This window comes from Manis javanica, chromosome 11 (assembly GCF_040802235.1).
Source record: "Manis javanica isolate MJ-LG chromosome 11, MJ_LKY, whole genome shotgun sequence".
NCBI classification, from domain to species: domain Eukaryota; kingdom Metazoa; phylum Chordata; class Mammalia; order Pholidota; family Manidae; genus Manis; species Manis javanica.
The window spans coordinates 58,595,360-58,608,464 of record NC_133166.1 but is presented as its reverse complement, the minus strand read 5'-3'; positions in this window follow the sequence as shown (position 1 = coordinate 58,608,464).

The following is a 13,105-nucleotide window of genomic DNA, read 5'->3' as shown; positions in this document are numbered from 1 at the left end:
TTGTTTACAAATGAAGGAAATATAACTTTCAGTGATGTCTGTCCTCTCCTCAAAACCTTTTAATGGCTTCTCATCATTTTAAGAGTAAAAGTTAAAATGATTAAAGGAAGTTCTCCATGATCTGGTTCCCATCATCTCCTTTAGCAAAACAGTAGTCTGCCACTACTCTCACCCTTGCTTACTGTTTTCCAGCCACAATGACTACTTACTTTTCTTACCACATACAAGGAAAGTTCACATCTGGGGGTCCTTGCCCTATGGCTGGAATGCTTAATGATTTACTTTAAATCATTCAATGCTTTTCTCAAATGTCACCTTTCCGTGAGATTTGTCCTTACACGTACCAGTTTACATGTTGCCTTACTATTTGCTTCTAAGGTATTCTCGGCAGGCACAGGACAAAGAACTACATTTTAAAGAATCACCTTTCTCACATGGTTCTGGATTGTATTTTACCAATGAGAAGAACTCACATGAGATTTAGAAGACAAAAAAAGGAGATGCTATTAACCTTTAGAGATAGTTGCATCTAGAATCCTGAGCAGACAGAAATTCAAAGTAGCTGCTTCATATTTATAACTGTTTCAAATTACTATTTTAAAGAAAGAACATGTTGGTAAAAGAAAAATCATTTTTAGATAAGTAAAATTGGGACTGATTGCAACAAACATTTTATGAAAATAGATTCTATAGAATTCATTTCAGGAAAAAGGAAAATAAAATCCTAGAAGGATAGTCTGTAGAGAAATAAGGAATAGTGAATAAAAATGTAAACATAGATAAATACAGTGATTGGTATAAAATGCTAAAATGCTAATGTTTGAGGTTAAAAAAATAACATTTTAAGAAAATTAAAATACAAGCTACATACTGGGAGAAATATTAACCAAACAATTATCTGATAAAGGGTTGGTATCAAAAATATACAAAGAACTCTTAAACCCAACAAAAATTAAAAAACTGAAAATGAACCATTGTCTTTGACAATGTCTCTGTCAGATATCTCACCAAAGAAGATATATGACATACAGTTTGAAAATCAGCATATGAATAAGCCTAACTTCATATAATTATTAGGGAATTGCAAATTAAAACAAGATACCCTTACACACCTGTTAGAATGGCTAGAATCCCAAACACTGGAAACACCAAATGCTGGCAAGCATGTAGAGCAACAGGAACTCTCGTTCATTGTTGGTGGGAATGCAAAATGACACAGCCACTTTGGAAAACAGTCTGGCCTGTTCTTACAAAACTCAGCATATTCTTCCGACATGATCCAGCAATTATGCCTCTTGGTATTTACCCAAATTAATTGAAAACTTATGTACACACAAAAACCTCCATTATAATGTTTTTAGCAGCTGTATTCATAGTTGCTGAAACATGGAAGCAACCAAGATGTTCATCAGGAGTTGAACAGATAAACTGTGGTACCTCCTTACAATGGAATACTATCAGCAATAAAAATAAAAAATAACATGGTGGAATGAAAGTCCCAGTAGAAGCTTAAATGCATGTTGCTAAGTGAAAGAAGTCAATCTGAAAACATACATACTTCATGATTCTAACTATAAGATGGTCTGGAAAAGGCAAAACTATGGACACAGTGAAAAGATCATGACTGTCAAGTATTCAAGAAGAAGAAAAGAGGGACTATTAGGTGAAGCACAGGGGTTTTAGGGCAGTGAAGCTATTCTGTATGATCCTGTAATGGTGGATACATGCCAGTAGACTTTTCTCAAAACCCATAGAATGTATGTTTAATATACCTTAAATATTTATGAGTGAATATAATATTTTTATACACATAGACATAGACAAAATAACCTACAGACAAAATTTGGGAAGATAAGAGAGTTTCATAAGATGGTTGGACCTAAGATCTATGGACATAAGGCAACTGCATCTAAAACTAGAAAATGTAACTTAAGATGTAATTTAAACAGTGTCAAATCATGAAAACATCTCTAAGAGTTCTACGGAAAACTATAAAATATTATTAGGATATAGTAAGTAAGATATCAGTAACTGGGGTATAATGTCACTACTCACAAACTGATCTATAGTTTCAGGACAATTCTAAGTAATATTTTTCAGGATGATGTTATAATTTTACAAGTTGATTCTTAAATATATATTGAAGAGTGAAATCCTTCCATCTCTTAATCAAATCAAATAGCCTCCACTGAGAACAATGAGAACAATTAGATAAAACAGGAATAAAACTGTAGCTTCAAAGAACTAAGACAGTGAGGACTTGGGAGGCAAACCTTCTCAGGAGAGGGAATACACGCTGAGCTGATCCCTGAATACTTTGCTTTGCTTTTCTTCTCGTATTATTCAATGCTTAAACATTAGCTGAGAGTTAAGAAGCTGAGGAGGAATTGGTGGCTACAAAACCAAGAAACAGATAGGGCTTTTGACCTCTTAATGTTGTATAAACAAAAAATTATGATTTAGTAGAACAGTAAACATTTGAAGCTTTCTTTTGGGTCTCTTGAAAGCAAACAGCATATGCATAAATGCTAAAACTCAAAAAGCCTGAAATCAGATCAAACCCAGACTGTAGGGAGGGGAGATGCCATAATCTGCCTGCCAAAAACAAAAGTAAATCCTACCAGAACAAGCAAATCTTCATTCAGAGCCTTAAATTTTCCCTACAATTTTCATAATCAGTATTCAGTCAATAATTATCAAGCTTCTCAAGATCCAAAAAACAAGAAAAATGAAATAAAAATAAATTGTGAAAATCTAAAATATTAAAGAATCTAAGCAGAGATTTGAAATCTATTAAAATAGAAGCAAATGGGAATTCAATATCTAAAAAATACTGTCACTAAGAATTCAAAAGGATTTCATACCAGATAAGATACAATAGAGCAGAAGATATGTATACTGAAAGATAAGAGAATAGAAAATAGTCTGAAGCATGAAAGAAAAAAGAAAAAGATAATTTTAAAAAGCAAAAGACATATGGAAAAATTAAGAAATTAACATAAATCCTAGAAGAAGAGGAGAAAGAAAATGAGGCTGAAAAATATGAGGATAAAATGACACAGAATTTGTCACCACTGATGAAATACCATACCAGAGATTAAAAACCACTATGGAGGCTAAGCAGAATAAGTACAAAGAAAATCACACCTAGTCTCGCCAGCAAATCTGCTAAAAATTGAAGAAAAAAGGAATTATTAAAAGTGGTCAGAGAAAAATACACATTACTTTAAATGATTGACATTAAGACTTACAGAATCAGAAATAATGGAAATCAGAATTCAAAGAACTAAAACCTTTGAAAGTCTGAAAGAATACAACTCACAATTTGGAATTCTTTGTACAATGAAAATGCCTTTCAAAAATATGGCAAAATGATGATATCTCTAGTCTGACAAAAAAAGCGAAAGAATTTTTTGTCAGCAGCCCTACACTTAAAAAAAATTCTCAAGTACAATATGTTACTAAAGCAGTAAGAATACACCCAACATATACGCATGCGTAGTGCACTAAAAGATATGTTTAAGAATGCTCATGACAATACTAAGTGCAATAGCACAAACAGTGCAGTCAAAATGTCTATGAACAGTAGAAGTAGGTATGATGCTTCTTAAAAGAAATACTGTGTCGTCATAATTAGAAACAACCTGCTCTAATGCACGACAACATGGTCAGATCTCACAAACATGTTTGCAGGAGTAAAGCCATAGACAGTTATAAATATTATTTTATCCACATACTCAGATTTCAAAATCAAGTGAAATTAATATATCTTGTTAGAAGCTAAGATGTTTGCTTCTGTGGAGGAGTGTAAGAATAGGAGCATTACAGGGTTGATTATATGCTCTCCAGAGCATCCAGCACTGATTATAGTTTATTTCTTTATATTGTTAGTAGTTAGTTGATTTTATCTCTTGTAATATTTATGAGGACATTTATGTTTGATATTTATGTGCAATTATGTTTGGTGATTTTTGTATATTTGTTACACTTTAGTGAAAAATGTATTTAATAAAAGGAAAACAGCCAAGATGATCAATCAAAAGGGAAAAAAATAGAGAAATTTCAGTTTTATCTAAAACAGGAATACTAGCAAGTGTAGTACTTGTAAGACATACATGTATTAATGAGGGAAGCAGATGGGAGGGCCTAGGAAGAGGTGCATTGTACATGGAAATGTCGTATTTAGTAGCTGACACTGCAGATTACTGGACCAGGGAGGAAATGTTTAAAAAATGAAGATGAGAAATTTATTTATTTCTATGGGAAAAAATAGGATTTTGGTTTTATACCTGAAAATTAAAAAAAAAAAAAAAACAATGAAAATAAACTAAAGACTTAAAGGTAAGTGATAATTTTATAATTTAGAAGAAATTATACGTTAGGAAAGAGTATAAAACCTAAATGTGACTTATTCCCAATAGGATGTTTAAACATTTTAACAGTAAGGTATTAACAAAGGGCCAAGTGATGGAAGCTGCTCGGACAGAGAGTGTGGGTGGGGGAATTGATAAGGGCCTGGTGATACCTCTTTGAGTCTTTTTAAACCTACCAATAAGATTAAGACAAATATAAAGGAAAGATATAACTGGCTTAGGCAACATCCGGGAAGAATGTGAACCCTGTAGCACTCAGCCAATGAGGAACCAGGGGAGGGACTCCTGTACTAGGAGATAAATTACTGGCGCCAAACTCCCCAGGTGTGACTGCCCACCAGACACCCGATCTTGCAAGACCGTCCTTAAAGCCTCGCTCCACTGTTCTCTTTGTCTCAGTGTCCACTTACTGAATTTAGACCAGTGAGTGTGTTTCTCATATTATAGAAGTGTAATTTTATAATATTTGGTAAAAATATTTTTTATGAATGTGCAATAAAAGCTAATCACAAACAAAAAGATTAGTAAATCCAATTGTGTTAAAATTAAGATTTTCACACATAAAGAAAGTAAAAGAACAAATATTAAATACCACATTTTTGGACATCAGTGGGACTCATATACCATGTGAACGACAAGTAAATTGGAAGAACACTTTGGAAAACAATCTGACGTTATCTTGTCAAACTGAGTAGTAACATATCCTGTAATCCCTCATTGCCTCTTATACACTTATTTTAGAAAAATTTTTGCATGTGAATACCATGGAACATGTACTGGACACCATAGATAGAAGCACAGCTTAGAAGCAAAATTTATTGAAGCAAATGATTTTAATAACAGATTGCCACACTGTCAGCAAAATTTAAAAGTGAATTATTGCAAATCATTTGAGGGAAATGTTACACACTATTGAAAAAGAACTACAACCAGAAACAACAAATCTTATAAATATATTATTGAAGAAAAAGTCACAGAACACAACTCACCGTGTGATGCCCTTTACATAAGGTCTAAAAAAACTAAAAACAAATAATACCTTATGTAAGATTCATACATATATAATCACAATATTTTTAAAAAGAAAGTGGCAACTATCAAATGCAAAAAAGTCTATAAGGAGAAAAGGCCTATAGGATACATAAGGCTATGAAATAGAAAATAGTTGTCAGGGCATTGACAATGTTCTGGTAAGACAAAATTAAGAGAAGGTGACATTATAGTACAGTTACATTAAGTCGAACAATTCTAATGTATGTCATTGCTCTACAGAAAAGATAATGGAGAATGTACTGCTTTTATAGTGTGTTAATTTTTTTGTTTTTCTTCTTTGTGACCTTGCGCAAAATTAATTTGGCTTACTGCAAAGAGTATTACATATTCTTAAAGGGCTTACTTAGACCTCTTCAGACAAAACAGCATAGCTCTGCAGGTGATGAGATTCTTGCCAAACACAGAGCACACATTGCCAAGTATAATAGAAGATTAAAAAATAACACTCAAACTGCAAACCTTGGGTCTTCCTTTTTAATGCTATCTCTGAATAGTCAAGTATGAGTTCTTAGTTATTAAAAGTGTTTAATATTTTATTTGCCTCTTTTGTTTTTTACTTTAGAATACTTGTAAGTCAATGACATCTGTAAAAAGTAATTTTAAATTGTTAGTTGTAAAATCTCAGACTCTGCTCTAATAGTACTAAGAGAATGTGGAGATGATTACAGATGTATGTTGTTTAACATTATATTGTCCACCTATGTCTTCATATTAACACATGTAACAGATATCAGAAATGTTTACCCATAACAGATATTTCTCAAGTTTAAAAAAAAAGAAAGGTAAAGCAATTGTGTGATAGATCTGAAATAAATTTTTGAAATATCAGGATTTCACTTGTTTATCGAAAGTTTATCATTTCTGTGATTTTTAGTAGTGTGCCTTTCCCTCTGTCTTCCTCCTAACTGTGTGCCACTTCTCCCTTAGCTAGAGTGCAAAAACGAGATTTTCTTCTTTACTAATCCTTTCTTCTCTTTAGCTAGGACTGGTTAATATAAAATGGAGTTAAAATACTGACATGTAGGTGTTATTATCATAAAGTAAAATATAAATATGTTAAATGATGTTATTACTTCAAAATTATTCCAAACTGTAATTTATCCTCAGTAATGTTTAATCTAATATCTTCTAATGTCAACAATATAATACAATGTTAGTTGATGAATACTTTTACATCTATGATGTATCTGTTTTTTTAATCTTTCTTCTTTTCTGTAACCAGCATAACTCTGTTTCAATTGACCCTTTATTTTATAGACCCCAACACTTTAGGAGTATTTTATGAAAGAGCTGAAGAACATTACATATTTTTTTTGGTAATTCAGTTCTTTTTCTTAATTCTAGGTAAGATTCTATTGAACTCCCTTAAAATGCAGAACTTTAACCTGTGGTATATTTCTGTACCTGGGCCTATTTTATGTAGCTCAACTAACCTGTGTTATTGAATCATAATTCAGTACCTCCAATCAAATACAGATCAAACCAAAGATTCTCCATTCTGTTTCATTAGAAAAAATTACTCTTTCTGTGTCCCAAGAGATATGTATTTTATCAGGATTGATGCACAACTTAAAATTGCTTATCATTTGTTGAAATGGTGGTAACAAGAGAAGCTTTGAATTAAATATGTGAGTGAGACAAATCATTTGGATTTTCTGGCCTGATGATTCAAACTGACTCAATACCAATCATTTTCTTGTAATGTACAAATTTTCCGATCTATTTGTCTTGGAGAAAAATTGGCTAATTGGCCTTAAGTTTGGTTATTAATAATAAGAACATTTTCTTTATGTGCCTAAAACCCTTATTCCAAGTCTATCCTCAATTTGTTCTAAAATATTACCTCCCATTATAAAACATTTAAGTGTGTGAATAGGATACATAACAGAGGAGATCAGTACTCCTTGGAAATTCCATAATTAAGGTAATAGATATATTACTTAGGGAACTGTATCATGGAAAAATTTACACTTACCTCCTCCATTTAATGCTTAAAATGAAAATGCTTCTTACAGTTGGACTGATCATATCTGTGTAACAATGTTTTGTGTGAAAACAATAAACTTCAACTACTCATACATTTCTGCTAGTCTGCTAAACTCACTGAGTTCGTGTATGTTCTACTAGAATTGTCTTAAGATTTATAGTGCCAGTTATTTTTATTTTAATGCCTAAGAATCTGAGATTTATTATATAGATGGTATTTATACTAAGTGAATTTTCTCTAACTTGAAGATGGGTTTTATCAATATTTTACTGAACTTTTCCAAAGCTATATATTCCATATCTGTTCTAGTCTTTATTCTCAGAAGTTAACAATACAGTATGCATCCTAAATACACCTGAAAAGAACAAAAATTCAGAAGTTTTTCCTCTAGTTACTGAAATCTAATAACTAATATTGTTTATTTTTTGTCCATAATATGGAAAATAGTTGAAATATTTCCCTCATGTAGCCAGAGTTTTTAGTCATCTAAAAGCAAGGTATATAAACAAATTTTGTTGAAAAAAATTACAGATACTATTTTTTTGTCTTTATACTTTCTAAAAAAGTTTCTAAAAAACTAATCCCAGAGATTAGATTTGGAGTTTTGGTAAAAGTCAATCCTTTAAAAATGCCCATTCACTAAAACACTAGAAAAAAATCAATGAAACCAAGAGCTAGTTCTTTGAGAAAATAAATGAAATAGATAAGCCTCTAGCCAGACTTATTAAGAGAAAAAGAGAGTCAACACACATCAACAGAATCAGAAACGAGAAAGGAAATATCACTACAGACCCCACAGAAATACAAAGAATTATTAGAGAATACTATGAAAACATATATGCTAACAAGCTGGAAAACCTAGAAGAAATGGACAACTTCCTATAAAAATGCAACCTTCTAAGACTGACCCAGAAAGAAACAGAAAACCTAAACAGACCAATTACCAGCAATGAAAGTCAAGCACTAATAGAAAAACTACCCAAGAGCAAAATCCCCCGGGCCAGATGCATTTACCTCAGAATTTTATCAGACATACAGAGAAGATATAACAATTCTCCTTAAAGTTTTCCAAAACATAGAAGAGGAGGGCATACTCCCAAACTCATTCTATGAAGCCAACATCACCCTAATACCAAAACCAGGCAAAGACCCCACCAAAAAAGAAAACTACAGACCAAAATCCCTGATGAACTTAGATGCAAATATACTCAACAAAATATTAGCAAACCAAATTCAAAAATACATCAAAAGGATCACACACCATGACCAAGTGGGATTCATCCCAGGGATGCAAGGATGGTACAACATTCGAAAATCCATCAACATCATCCACCACATCAACAACAAGAAGGACAAAAACCACATGATAATCTCAATAGATGCTGAAAAAGCATTCAACAAAACTCAACATCCATTTATGATAAAAACTCTTAACAAAATGGGCATAGAGGGCAAGTACCTCAACATAATAAAGGCCATATATGATAAACCCACAGTTAACAGCATACAGAACAGCGAGAGGCTGAAAGCTTTACCTCTATGATCGGGAACAAGACAGGGATGCCCACTCTCCCCACAGTTATTCAACATAGTACTGGAGGTCCTAGCCATGGCAATCAGGCAAAACAAAGCAATACAAGGAATCCAGATTGGTAAAGAAGAAGTCAAACTGTCACTATTTGCAGATGACATGATATTGTACATAAAAAACCCCTAAAGACTCCACTGCAAAACTACTAGAATTAATATCGGAAATCAGCAAAGTTGCAGGATAAAAAATTAACACACAGAAATCTGTAGCTTTCCTATACACTAACAATGAACTAATAGAAAGAGAAATCAGGAAAACAATTCCATTCAAAATAGCATCAAAAAGAATAAAATACTTAGGAATAAACCTAACCAAGGAAGTGAAAAACCTATACTCTGAAAACTGCAAGACACTCTTACGAGAAATTAAAGAGGATACTAACAAATGGAAACTCATCCCATGCTCCTGGTTAGGAAGAATTAATATTGTCAAAATGGCCATCCTGCCCAAAGCAATATACAGATTCGATGCAATCCCTATCAAATTACCAACAGCATTCTTCAACGAACTGGAACAAACAGTTCAAAAATTGATATGGAACCACCAGAGACACCGAATACCCAAAGCAATACTGAGGAGGAAGAATAAAGTGGGGGGGGGATCTTGCTCCCCAACTTCAAGCTCTACTACAAGTAATCAAGACAACTTGGTACTGGCACAAGAACAGAGCCACGGACCAGTGGAACAGAATAGAGACCCCAGATATTAACCCAAACATATATGGTCAATTAATATATGATAAAGGAGCCATGTACATACAATGGGGATATCTCAGTCTCTTCAACAGATGGTGCCGGCAAAGCTGGACAGCTACATGTAAGAGAATGAAACTGGATCACTGTGTAAACCTAAACACAAAAGTAATTCAAAATGGATCAAAGACCTGAATGTAAGTCATGAAGCCATAAAACTCTTAGAATAAAACATAGATAAAAATCTCACGGACATAAACATGAGTGACTTCTTCATGAACATATGTCCCCGGGCAAGGGAAACAAAAGCAAAAATGAACTGGTGGGACTATATCAAGCTGAAAAGCTTCTGTACAGAAAAGGGCACCATCAATAGAACAAAAAGGTATCCTACAGTATGGGAGAATATATTCATAAATGACAGATCTGATAAAGGGTTGACATCGAAAATATATAAAGAGCTCACACACCTCAAGAAACAAAAAGCAAATAATCCAATTAAAAAATGGGCAGAGGAGCTGAATAGACAGTTCTCTAAAGAAGAAATTCAGATGGCCAACAGACACATGAAAAGATGCTCCACATCGCTAGTCATCAGAGAAATGCAAATTAAAACCACAATGAGATATCACCTCACACCAGTAAGGATTGCCAACATCCAAAAGACAAACAACAACAAATGTTGGCGAGGTTGTGGAGAAAGGGGAACCCTGCTACACTGTTGGTGGGAATGTAAATTAGTTCAACCGTTGTGGAAAGCAGTATGGAGGTTCCTCAAAATGCTTAAAATAGAAATACCATTTGACCCAGGATTCCACTCCTAGGAATTAACCCTAAGAATGCAGCAGCTCAGTTTGAAAAAGACAGATGCACCCCTATGTTTATCACGGCACTATTTAGAATAGCCAAGAAATGGAAGCAACCTAAATGTCCATCAGTAGATGAATGGGTAAAGAAGATGTGGTACATATGCACAATGGAATATTATTCAGCCAGAAGAAGAAAACAAATCTTATCATTTGCAACAGCATGGATGGAGCTAGAGGGTATTATGCTCAGTAAAATAAGCCAGGTGGAGAAAAACAAGTACCAAATGATTTCACTCATATGTGGAGTATAAGAGCAAAGAGAAACTGAAGGAAAAAACAGCAGCAGAATCACAGAACCCAAGAAAGAACTAACAGTCACCAAAGGGAAAGGGACTGGGGAGGACGGGTGGGAAGGGAGGGATAAGGGCAGGAAAAAGAAAGGGGGCATTACAATTAGCATGTATAATGTGGAGGGGGTACGGGGCTGGCTCTACAACACAGAGAAGACAAGTAGTGATTTTACAGCATCTTACTACGCTGATGGACAGTGACTGTGAAGGGGTATGTGGGGGAGATTTGGTGAAGTGGGATGCCTAGTAAACATAATGTTCTTCATGTAATTGTAGATTAATGATAACAAAAAAAAACAATATTAAGAAAAAACAAACAAAAATACATAAAGAACTAAATATATAAATAATATATAGTTAAAAAATGGCCATTCACACAGAACAAAGCTGGGGGAATCACTCACCCTGACTTCAATCTATACCACAAAACAATACAGTACAGGCACAAGAACACACCCATCGATCAATGGAACAGAATGGAGAGCCCCAAAAAAACCGAAGCATATATGGTAAATTAATATGTGATAAAGGTACCATGAAGACACAATGGGGAAAAGATAGCCTAATCAATAAATTGTGCTGAGAAAACTAGACAGATACTGCAAGAGAGTGGAACTGGATTATTGTTTAACTCCATACACAAAAGTAAACTCAAAATGGATTAAAGACCTAAATATAAGACATGAAGCCATAAAACTCTTAGAACATAGGCAAAAATCTCTTGAACATAAACATGAGCAAATTTTTTCTGGATGCATTTCCCTGAGAAGGGGAAAAAAAATAAAAAATGAACAAGTGAAACTACATCAATCTAAAAAGCAAAGTACACCATCAGCAGAATAAAAGGTAACTAGTGTAGGAGAATATATTTGTAAATAATTTATCCAATAAGAAGTTAACATCCAAAACATATAAGGAACTCTTATGCCTCAACACCAAAAAAACAAATAAACCAGTTAAAAAATGGGAAGAGGAGCTGAATAGACATTTCTCCAAAGAAGAAATACAGATTGCCAATAAGCACATGAAAAGATGTTCTACATTGCTAATCATAAGGGAAATGCAAATCAAGACCACAGTGAGATATCACCTCACACAAGTTAGAGTGTCCACTATCCAAAAAACAAGAAATAGCAAGTGTTAGTGAGAATGTAGAGAAAAGGGAACCCTCCTGCACTGTTGGTGGGAATGCATTGGTGCAGCCACTACAGAAAGCAGTATGGACATTCCTCAAAATACTAAAAATAAAAATCCATATGACCCAGTAATTCCACTTCTAGGAATTTACCCAAAGAAAACAAAGTCCCTGATTTGAAAAGATACATGCACCCCTATGTTTTGCCACATTATTTACAATAGCCAAGATATGGAAACAACCAAAGTGTCTATCAATAGATGAATAGATAAAGTTGCTATATATATACACAATGGAATATTATTCAGCCATAAAAAAGAAAGAAATCTTGCCATTTGCAACAATACCAATTGACCTAGAGGATATTATGCTCACTGAAAAAAGCCAGTAAGAGAAAGACAAACATCACATGATTGCACTTACTTGTGGAATCTAAAAACAAAAGAAAACAAAAGACACTGAGAAGTAACTGGTGGTTATTATATGGGAGGGTTTGTAGTTGGTGAGTGGGGAGGATGAATAGGATAAAGGGGCACAAAAATCTCAATCATAATGTAAGTTGGTCATGGGGATGGAAGTGCAGCATGGAGAATGTAGCCAAGTCAATGGTTCTGTAACATCCTTGTACTAGTTGGGGTAAAGATTTAATGTGTGTAACTGTTGAACCACTGTATTGTATACTTGAAACCAATATATTGTATATCTATTATATTCTAAAAAACTAAATAAAATAAACATTAAAAAAATTTTTGAATGTCCTTTCATGTACAAGTCTACAATTTTACAAGAAAAATCTAAAAGTTTTAACATTTTAAATGAGTATCTCAACCAAAAATGATTTATACATCAATAAAGTTAGAAACTGAGGTAAGTGAAATTTTTCATATAGCTGTATCCATTTTGTGTATTAAAATCTGTCCAAATATACTCCTTAAATAAGTGAAATACATTCTTTTTGGTTTCTCTTGATTAATATCATAGTCTACATCTTTGAAAAATATAAGCCATCCATTTCAATTCCCTGATCATTGCTGTATCTGTGATTTTCATCCTGGACCTTGAGAAAATATACAATTCTAGAGCAAAACTTATGCCGATAAATCCCTTTGCTTTCT